This window comes from Bos javanicus, chromosome 5 (assembly GCF_032452875.1).
Source record: "Bos javanicus breed banteng chromosome 5, ARS-OSU_banteng_1.0, whole genome shotgun sequence".
In the NCBI taxonomy this organism is placed as follows: Eukaryota; Metazoa; Chordata; class Mammalia; order Artiodactyla; family Bovidae; genus Bos; species Bos javanicus.
Genome location: NC_083872.1, coordinates 99980148 through 99992258, shown reverse-complemented (window position 1 = coordinate 99992258; position 12111 = coordinate 99980148).

The following is a 12111-nucleotide window of genomic DNA, read 5'->3' as shown; positions in this document are numbered from 1 at the left end:
CATATATAAAGAATTATGTTTGGCCTTTTTATGCAATGAATTCTTTCCCAAGAATCTATTTATAGAAGTCAAGAGAAATATATATTAACATATTATTATACAAGAAACCTACCTTCTACTGATTATAAAATCCCAAACTAGTTGTTCTCTGTCAAGATGCCTGCAGCTTTCACTTAAGAATGATATACAAATCCAAATATGCACTTGACTAGCATTCTACAGACACTAATTTGAATACTTGGAGAAATCTTCCATCGTATTTGATATTTTATGGTTGTTTTTTACCCTGAGTTATTTTTTTAAGCTAATATTATACTTTGATTTTGTTGTATATTAACTATACTTCAGTTACTTCACATCTAACATTTGCTAGTTCCCACTAAGTGAGATGGTCTAGTAGAGAGACAGGCGAGAAGGGACACATACCTTCTGTTGGCCAGAAAGTCGTGCATCCTTTAGTGGGGAGGTCAGGTTACTCTCATAAAAGAGGCCTGCTATAGCTGTGTAATAAAAGGAGAAATTTAAAAACATAAATCCAGGACAAGAATAAACAATGTCTGTGACCTTCACATACTGCCCTTTGAAGGCTCAGAGTGAAGTGAGAGTGGAAAAAGTTGATTTGTCATCAATGTGTCACTTCAGGTTTGAACAGGAAATTCTCACATTTGGGCTATTTGAAAAGAGTTTAGCTTATCACACACCTCCAGAAAATAGGAAACTTTGGACTCCAATTGAAAGGACAGATGGACCTCTAAGTGTGCTATTTATATTTTCAATTTTCAAATGCCTCTGAGAAATTATTTCCATATTCTACATGATCTGAGGACACTGAGGTTTAACCACCCATGCAGTTATCTTGCTTCCATCTCAATCATATACATTGCAAACTTAGAATACTTCAAGTTTTTCTTTTAAAACTAGATTGCTAAATCTTGGCAGTACATATGCCTTTTCCTCACATCCATTATTACTTCATTTCCATTGTTATTAAAGAAGTTCTATGAATCATAATCCCATTTTCAATAAATATTTAAAGATATTTGTCCCTAATTATTCTGAGAAATTACTGCATTGCCAACCATAGTGTACCTTGCACAGAGTCCATCATTTCCAAAATACCATCTCCCTTTCTCTGCCTTAGTTCTTACATTCAGCTTTAATCTTATTAAATAAATATTTTAATGTATAAATTTCCTCTGATAAAAATAAATTCCCTTTGAAAGGATAAATATAAACAATATTAAATGTATCATCATGACATAGGTTGAGATATTAAATAACTACTCATCATATCAGATAACTCATCACTTCCCAGCTACCCACCTTCAAATTTTACATTCTCATCATCCCTTCTCTTTTTGTTATAATGAAGGAAACATTAGTAATTTTAATTTTTATCCGCCCATTCCTACCTTTAGAGACTAAATGAGTCACCACAGGCATGTCCACTGTTGATCACCATCAGTTTGTTTTACTTTCCTAGTTTCTTCCCACTTCTGTTTTCTCCTTAGGATTCACTTTGTTAGTCTTTACAATATGAAAAATGTCAGTTCTTACCCCCAAACTGAACCACCTTCAGACTACTTGCAATCCAGCGTTTTCCTGAGTGCTCAAACCAGAAACTTAGGATGAAATTGAGGCAGGGTCATAGAGGTTTGTGATGTGACTAAGATTGGAAGAAAACTATTGGCAATGTCAAGAGATGTCCAATATGCTGTCAGAGTAGGAAATAAAAACTCCCTCCAGTATTCTTGCCTGGAGAATTCCATGGACAAAGGAGCCTTGTGGGCTACAGTAGGGTCACAAAGAGTTGGACACAAATGAGAGACTAACACACACATCAAACTGGTCATGAATTCATCCTCCAATCCTCAATCATGCCTAGTTGTCTATATTTCACTAGGAATATTTATATCACAATATAAACCCAAGTCAAACTTTGCAGTTCAAGAAAAGGTAATTTTTAAACATATCTAACAAAACAATGGGAAGGGGAGGAAAAGAAGACATAAGCCACAAGATAAATGGCACATGCAAATGAAAATGATAAGAAAGCAGGTATAACAATATTCATATCAGATAAAATAGTCTTTAAAACAAATTTCATAATGAAAGACAAAGGACACTATGTAATGATAAGGAGATCAATATAAGAAAAGGATATTATACTTGTTAGCATATATCCACCCAATATATTTAGGAGGACCTAAATACATAAAACAAACACCACAGACATAAAAATAATAATTGAAGGGAATACAATAATAGTAGGAGCTTTTTAACACCTCACTGACATCACTGGACAGATCTTCTGGACATAAAATCCGTAAGGCAGCAGAGAATCTAAGTGACACAATAGAACTGATGAACTTAATTGATATCTACAGGACATTACATACAAAAAACCCAGGATATCCTTTTAAGTGCACATAGAACATTCTCAAGGTTAGACCACATACTAGAACACAAAATATGCCTTAAGGGGTAGAAATTATTTCACACATCTTTTCTGACCACAACTCTGTAAATAGAAATAAAATAAGAAATAAAATAAAATGATAAAAGAATGATTACATGGAAGCTAAAAACACAATACTAAAACCCAATGGGTCAGCAATGAAATGAAAGAGAAAAATCAGAAAAATACCTAGAGATAAATGATGATGAAAAGACAACCTTATAAAACCTATGGGACTGAGCAAAAGCAGTTCTAAAATGGAAGGTCATAGGGATACAGAACTTTCTTAAAGAAGAAAATCTCAAATATACAACCTAACCTACCACTTAAAAAAATTAGAAAAAGAGGGACAAACAAACCCAAAAGTCATCAGAAGGAAGGAAATAACAAAGATCGGAGAGGAAATAAATAAGAAATTAAAAACAATAGAGGAAATAAAGTAAAGATAAATTTTTTTTGAGAATGTAAAGAAAATTAAGCCAAGTTCACCAAGAAGAAAAGAGAGCTCAAATTTAAAAAAAGAAATTAAAAAATAAAAATGAGAAATAACAACCAATACCAGAGAAAATTTTAAAAAATAAGAAAATACTATGTCAACAAACTGGACAACCTAGAAGAAACAAACAAGTTTCCAGAAATGTACAACCTTCCAAAGTGAGTTATGAAAAAAAAGATAATTTGAACAGCATGATCACTGGAAGTGAAATAGAATCTGTCATCTTAAAAAACTCCCTACAAACAATAGTTCAGGTCTGGATGGCTTCACTGGGGAATTTTACCAAATATACAAAGAAAAAATTTATTTTAGTTCTTCTTGCATTATTCTAAAAGGCTGAAAAGGAGGGAACACTCCTAAAGACATTCTAAGAAGCCACCAGCATCCTGATGTCAAATCAGACAAAGATACTGAAGAAAAAAAACAAAAAAAAAGAGAGAGAGAGAAAGAAAAAAAGAGAAAATTATTAAAGGCCAATATCCTTGATTAATGTAAATGGAAAATTCCTCACAAAATATTAGAAAAATGAATGCAGCAATAAGTAAAGAGATCATATGCTATGATCAAATTAAATTCATTCCAGGGTCCCAAGAATGGTTCATCATATACAAATCAATTAACATGATACACCATGATAAAAAAAGAAAAGACAACAAACACTGATCATCTCAATAGACGAAGAAAAGTCTTTGATAGAATTCAGCATCCATTCATGATAAAAACTTTCACCAAAGTGGGAAAGAGGGAACATGTCTCAGCATAAACTTTTTATAACAAATCCATAGTCAATATAATGCTCAACAATGAAAAGCTGAAAGCCATCCAGATAAAATCTAGGACAAGACAAAGGTGCCCATTCTCACCAATTCTATTCAATATAGTATTCAAAGTACTGCCAATAGTAGTCAGACAAGAAAAGCAAATAAATGGTATCTAAATTGGGAGCTTAGCAGGTGGTGCACAAGACATAAGAGAAGCAATTTTGCTTCTTGGGTTGGGAAGATCCCCTGGAAACAGCACAGCAACTCACTCCAGTATTTTGTCTGGAGAATCCCATGGAAAAAGGAGCCTGGAAGGCTACTGTTCATAGGATTGCAAAGTTGGACACGAGTGAAGCAACTGGGCACACATGCATTCAGATTGGAAAGGAAGAGGCAAAAATGTCATTATATGCAGATGACATGACACTATATATAGAAAACCCTAATGACTGCACACAAAACCCACTAGAACTAATAAATTCAGCAAAGTAGGAGGATGTAAAATTAATACATAGAAATCTGTTGCATTTCTTTACACTAACAATTAACTATCAGAAAGGGAAAGTAAAAATGATCCTGCTTTAAATGCATCAAAAAATACCAAAGAATAAATATAACCATGGATGTGAAAGATCTAAAGACTGAGAACTGTAAAATATTGATAAAAAGAAACATGATTTAAAGAAGTGGACAGGTGCTCTTGTATTGGAAGAATTAATACTGTTAAAATGGCCATACTATACCAAAGCAATCTACAGATTTAATGTAATTCCTATCAAATTACCCATGACATTTTACAAAAAACTATAGCAAATAATTCTAAAATTTGTACGGAACCAGAAAAGACCCAGTAATCCAGAGGAAAAAGAACAAATCTAGAGGCAGATCCTTCTCAGAACTCAAAAAATACTACAAAGCTACAGTAACCAGTGTGATACTGGCACAGAAGAAGATATATGGATGAATGGAACTGAGCAGAGAGCACGGAAACAAACCCTCAAACCTACAGTTAATTAATCTTTCACAAAGGGGGCAAGAATAAACAACAGAGAAAAAGTCTCTTCGGCAAGTGGCATTGGGAATCCAGACAGCTGAACGTAAACCAATGAAGTTAAAACACCCACCTTGAACCATTTGTTGTGTTGTTCAGTCATTCAGTCGTATTCAACTCTTTCCAACCCCATGTACTGCAGCATGCCAGGCTTTCCTGTCCTTCAGCATCACTTGGAGCTTGTCCAAATTCATGTTCATTGAGCCGGTGATGCCATCCAACCATCTCATACTTTGTCGTGCCCTTCTCCTCCCGCCTTCAATCTTTCCCAGCATCAGGGTCTTTTCATATGAGTCAGTTCTTTGCATTAGGCAGCCAAAGTATCAGAGCTTCATCTTCAGCATCAGTCCTTCAATGAATATTCATGATTGATTTCCTTTAGGATTGATTGGTTTGCTGTCCTCGCAGTCCAAGGTACTCTCAAGAGTCTTATCCAACACCACAGTTAAAAAGCATCAATTCTTCAGCTCTCAACTTTCTTTATAGTCCAACTCTCACATACGTATGTGATTACTGGAAAAACCATAGCTTTGACCAGACACACCTGTGTTGGTAAAGTAATGTCTCTGCTTTTTAATATGCTGTCTAGGTTGGTCATAAGATAAGAAAGCCTTCCTTAATGAACAGAGCAAAGAAATAGAAGAAAATAATAGATCTCTTGAGATCTCTTCAAGAAAATTAGAGATACCAAAGGAACATTTCATGCAAAGATGGGCACGATAAAGGACAGAAATGGTGTGGACCTGACAGAAGCAAAAGATATTAAAAGGACATGGGAATAACACAGAAGAACCATACAAAAAAGATCTTCATGACTCAGATAATCACAATAGTGTGATCACTTGCCTGGAGCCAGACATCCTGGAACACGAAGTCAAGTAGTCCTTAGGAAGCATCACTATGAGCAAAGCTAATGGAGCTGATGAAACTCCAGTTGAGTCTTTCAAATCCTAAAAGATGATGCTGTGAGTGTGCTGCACTCAATATTGAGAGAGTCATTTCCTAGGCAGGTTGATAAGGAGTCTAGGGGTCCCCAAGGAGAGAGGGGTCTGGAATTCTCAAGGAGGAAGAAAGGACAAACTTTTTTTCTTTCTCCACATTCCTTAGGATTATATAACAATAATGTATCCTGCCTAAGGACAGTCTTTGGATTCAACCTTCTGTTATCTTAAAATATGGGAGTAGACCTGGTCTTTATAAGGATGTATCTTGCCTGAGGACAGTGTTATCTTAAAATGTAAATTATGGGAGTAGGTCTGATGAGGTCTTTACAACCTCCAGACATTCTTTGGATTATATAACCTCATTGTTAACACTAGCAAGCGGGTACTCTTTCTGCCCCCTTCTGATGCCTATGTCAGAAGCTTTCTCTATCTCCTTTATACTTTAATAAAACTTTATTACACAAAAGCTCTGAGCGATCAAGCCTCATCTCTGGCCCTGGATTGAATTCTTCTCCTCCAGGAGGCCAAGAATCCTGGTGTATCCGCGTGATTCAACAACAACCTTTCAATATGCCAGCAAATTTGGAAAACAGTGGCCACGGGACTGGAAAAGGTCAGTTTTCATTCCAATCCCAAAGAAAGGCAATGCCAAAGAATGCTCAAACTACTGCACAATTGCATTCATCTCTCATGTTAGTAAAGTAATGCTAAAAATTCTCCAAGCCAGGCTTCAACAGTACGTGAACCATGAATTTCCAGATGTTCAGTTGGACTTAGAAACAGCAGAGGAACCAGAGATCAAATTGCCAACATCGTATGGATCATCAAAAAAGCAAGAGAATTCCAGAAAAACATCTATTTCTGCTTTATTGACTATGCCAAAGCCTTTGACTGTGTGGATCACAACAAAACGTGGAAAATTCTGAAAGAGACTGGAATACCAGACCACCTGACCTACTTTTGAGAAATATGTAAGCAGGTCAGGGAGTAACAGTTAGAAATGGACATGGAACTGTCACGCGAGTGTAAGTTTCTCGGTTCTTTGTCTCATCACAACAAAGATTTGGAGCCACAGACATTAAAGCCCTTGGCATGTCACAGCTCTTGGGTCTTGGACAAACCATGCTACAGCTCTTAGGCAAATCAGTGTTACAGCTCTATTTTATTTAGAAGATAGCAGGAGAGAGAGAGAGAGAGAAAGAAAAGAGTGCACGCACATGGGAGAGAGAGTCTGAGAGAAAGCGCTTTGGCTCCTCCTTTTATATTTTTTCCTCCACCTGGGCCTGCCCTATGCAAATTGGGCTTAGCCAGGAGTGCTGTTTGTTCTGTTTGTTCTGCCTGAAGTCTTCCCTCTGGTCCTTGGACCTTCCTTGTCTTTTAGCCACCGCCATTTTGGACTCCTTTTCTCTATTCTACCTACCTAACAGAACAACAGACTGGTTCCAAATAGGGAAAGGAGTATATCAAGGCTGTATATTGTCACCCTGCTTATTTAACTTATATGCAGAGTACATCATGAGAAATGCTGGGCTGGATGAAGCACAAGCTGGAATCAAGATTGCCGGGAGAAATATCAATAACATCAGATACACATATGACAACACCCTTATGGCAGAAAATGAAGAAGTAAAGAGCCTATTGATGAAAGTGAAAGAGGAGAGTGAAAAATTTGGCTTAAAACTCAACAATCAGAAAATTAAGATCATGGCACCTGGTCCCATCACTTCATAGCAAATAGATGGGGAAATAGTCGAAAGAGTGACTGACTTTATTTTTTTGGGCTCCAAAATCACTGCAGATGGTGACTGCAGCCATGAAATTTTAATTTCATGTGTCTTTTAAGACACTTACTCCTTGGAAGAAAAGTTATGACCAACCTAGACAGCATATTAAAAAATAGAGACATTACTTTGCCAACAAAGGTCCATCTAGTCAAAGCTATGGTTTTTCCAGTAGTAATGTATGGATATGAGAGTTGGACTATAAAGAAAACTGAGTGTGGATGAATTGATGCTTTTGAACTGTGGTGTTGGAGAAGACTCTTGAGAGTCCCTTGGACTGCAAGGAGATCCAACCAATCCATCCTAAAGGAAATTAATCCTGAATATTTATTGGAAGGACTGACGCTGAAGCTGAAACTTCAACACTTTGGCTGCCTGTTGCAAAGAGCTGAATCATTTGAAAAGACCCTGATGCTGTGAATGATTGAAGGTGGGAGAAGGGCATGACAGAGGATGAGATGGTTGGATGGCATCACTGACTCAATGGACATGAGTCTGAGTAAACTCCAGGAGTTGGTGATGGACTGGGAGGCCTGGGTGTGCTGCAGTCCATGGAGTCACAAAGAGTCAGACATGACTGAGTGACTGAACTGGTTGGTCATAGCTTTTCTTCCAAGGAGCAAGTATCTTTTAATTTCATGGCTGCAGTTCACCATATGCAGTGATTTTTGAGCCCAAGAAAAAAAAATCTGTTACTATTGCCATTGTTCCCTCATCTATTTGCCATGAAGTGATGTGACAGGATGCCATGAAGTGATGTGACAGGATGCCATGATCTTCATTTTTTGAATGTTGAGTTTTAAGCCAGCTTTTTAACTCTCCTCTTTCACTTTCATCAAGATGTTCTTTAGTTCCTCTTCACCTTCTTCCATAATGGTGGTGTCATCCATATATCTGTGGTTTTGATATTTCTCCTGGCAATCTTGATTCCAGCTTGTGCTTTCTCCAATCTGATATCTCACATGATGTACTCTGCATATAAGTTAAATAAGCAGGGTGACAGTATATAGACTTGATGTACCCCTTTCCCAATTTGGAACCAGTCTGTTCTATGTCCAGTTCTAACTGTTGCTTCTTGATCTGCATACAGGTTTCACAGGAGACAGGTAATGTGATCTGGTAATCCCTTCTCTTGAAGAATTTTCCAGTTTGTTGTGATCCACAAAAACAAAGGCTTTAGCACAGTAGGTAAAGCAGAAGTAGATGTTTTCTGGAATTCTCTTTCTTTCTTCTATGATCCAACAGATGTTGGCAATTTGATATCTGTTGGCAATTAGATCCCTGTTGGCAATTAGATCTCTTGCACCATCAGTTCAGTTCAGTTCAGTCGCTCAGTTGTGTCCGACTCTTTGCAACCCCATGAATCGCAGCATGCCAGGCCTGTCTGTCCATCACCAATTCCCAGAGTTCACTCAAACTCATGTCCATCAAGCCAGTGATGCCATCCAGCCACCTCATCCTCTGTCATCCTCTTCTTCTTCTGCCCCCAATCCCTCCCAGCATCAGAGTCTTTTCCAATGAGTCAACTCTTCACATGAGGTGGCCAAAGTACTGGAGTTTCAGCTTTAGCATCAGTCCTTCCAATGAACACCCAGGACTGCTCTCCTTTAGAATGGACTGGTTGGATCTCCTTGCAGTCCAAGGGACTCTTAAGAGTCTTCAACACCACAATTCAAAAGCATCAATTCTTCGGTGCTCAGCCTTATTCACAGTCCAACTCTTACATCCATACATGACCACTGGAAAAACCATAGCCTTGACTAGACGGACCTTTGTTGGCAAAATGATGTCTCTGCTTTTTAATATGCTATTTAGGTTGGTCATAACTTTCCTTCCAAGGAGTAAGCATCTTTTAATTTCATGACTGCAATCACCATCTGCAGTGATTTTGGAGCCCCCCAAAAATAAAGTCTGACACTGTTTCCACTGTTTCCCCATCTATTTGCCATGAAGTGATGGGACCAGATGCCATGATCTTAGTTTTCTGAATGTTGAGCCTTAAGCCAACTGTTTCACTCTCCTCTTTCACTTTCATCAAGAGGCTTTTTAGTTCCTCTTCACTTTCTACCATAAGGGTGGTGTCATCTGCATATCTGAGGTTATTGATATTTCTCCCGGCAATCTTGATTCCAGCTTGTGCTTCTTCCAGCCCAGCGTTTCTCACAAGGTACTCTGAGTATAAGTTAAATAAGCAGGGTGACAATATACAGCCTTGATGTACTCCTTTACCTGTTTGGACCATATTCAAAAATAAATTCAAAATATCTTAACAATTTAAATATAAGACATGACACCATAAAACTCTTAAAGAGAACATAGACAAAACTTTTGACATAATTTTAGCAATATTTACTTAAGTCAGTCTTCCAAATCAAATGAAATAAAAGCAAAAATAAACAAATGCACCTCATCAAACTTATAAGCTTTTGCAAAGCAAAGAAATAAAAAACAGAAAAACAACCTACAAAATGGGAGAATGTATTTACAAAGGATCTCACTGTCAGGGCCTGATTTTCAAAATATGCAAACAGCTTATACAACTTTATAACAACAGAAAACAATCCAAACAAAAAATGGGCAGAAGTCCTAAATAGAAGTATGTTCAAAGACTTTCCAGATGGCCAACAAGAACTTGGAAATATGTTCAACAGCAGAAATTATTAGAGTAATGCAAATCAAAACTACAGTGAGTTATCACTTCACACCATCAAAATAACTATCTCAAAAATTCTATAATAACAAATGCTTAGAGGGTGTGGAAAAATGGGAACCCTCCCATACTATTGGTGTGGTTGTAAATTTGTGTTGACACTATGGAGAACAATATAGAGATTCCTTAAAAGTTTAATAGACTCTCCGTATGATGCAGAAATGCTACACTTGGGCATATATCAAGAGAAAAATTTAATTTGAAACAACACATTAAATCCCAATGTTCATAGCACCACTACTTAAAGTAGCCAAGATATGGAAGTTATATGTCCATTGACAGATGAATGAATAGAAAGATATGTTGTACATATAAACACACACACACACACACACACTTACTATATATATATAATGGAATATTTACTCAGCCATAAAAAAAGAATGAAACAATGTCATTTGTATAAACATAGTTGGACCTAGAGATTATCATACTATGTGAAGTAAATCAGACAAGGACAAGTATCATATGATATCACTTATGTTTAGAATCTTAAAAAACATGATACAAATGACCTTATTTACAAAACAGAAACAGACTCACAGATACAGAAAACAAACTTATAGTTACCAATGGGAAAAATGGAAGGAGGAATCAATTAGGAGTTTCAGATTAACATATACACACTTCTATATATATAATAGATAAACCGCACAGGTAACTATATTTAATACCTTGTGGAAATAACCTATAATGGAAAAGAATCTGAAAAACAAATACGTATTTTCATACATATAGTATAAATACATATCTGAATCTCTTTGCTGTACATACAAACTAACATAAATTGAAAATCAACTATACTCTAGTTGGAAATTAAAAATACATATGAGAGATTCAGCTTTCCTCAAAAAAAAAAAGTGTTTTTTTCAGATTTCTCTTTTTAAACTATTGTTTCGTAATTTTCTTATTCCATCTGCTTTATAATTAAGTTCATATTAACTTAGTTAAATCCTGCTATCATTCTGCTTTGTTCTTATGCTTATGTTTACTTATGTCATCATGAAGTATTCCCCTTTCTATTTTATTTTATTTATTTCATCTGAGGTTTGAATCTTGGTTTCCATTACCTCATCTTTCTTTCATTCAAAGCTGTTTGAAGTTCTATTTCTTTTTTTTTTTCTCTAATATTGAGTTGGCTTTGTAGATATGAAAATAGTGAAACATAAGCAATACTTCAGTGGGACCTTAAAAGATAAGTAAAAGTTCAGGTTGAAAGTCAAGTTGTTGAGAATAAAAGCCATTCTAGGCAGTGCTAAAAGTATGTTAGTATTTTGGGTGCAAAAGAGTATGGGTGCTTCAAGAACAGGGAAGAGTCTAATAAACTAATTAATAAAATCCTATTCTTTACTCAAAACAGGAGAAAGTATTTTAATTCTTAAAATAAAATAATCATGTATCCATGATCTGAAGATATTTTATATTTCACTTGCTGTAGATGCTGTTCATGAAATATTTAAATCATATAGTCTGACAGATTTTTATAGCACTTATTATATTTATTTTAATTATGATAAATGTATAAGCCTATTTTAGAAGCCCTAAGAACTAAAACTGCTAATCTGCTTTTCACAGGGGCTTGCCCCAAACATTTATGAATATGTGTTTATCAGTTAATCTGTCAATATTAAAAATGGTAAATATAAAACTATGCAACTTTTTAAATGATCAGAGCCACCAAATTACTTAAATATATGGTATGCTAATATTTATAATTAAATTATATTTTTGGTTCATAACATATGAAAATATTACTTAATACATTTTGTTAAATTACATAGTTTGAAAGTGGGAAATTTGACATACTATACATAGATATAGATGTACAGCAGCCATGCTGAGTGATTGATTGTTGTTGTTATTGGTTAGTCTTTCAGTAGTGTCCAACTCTTTTGCAACCCATGGACTGT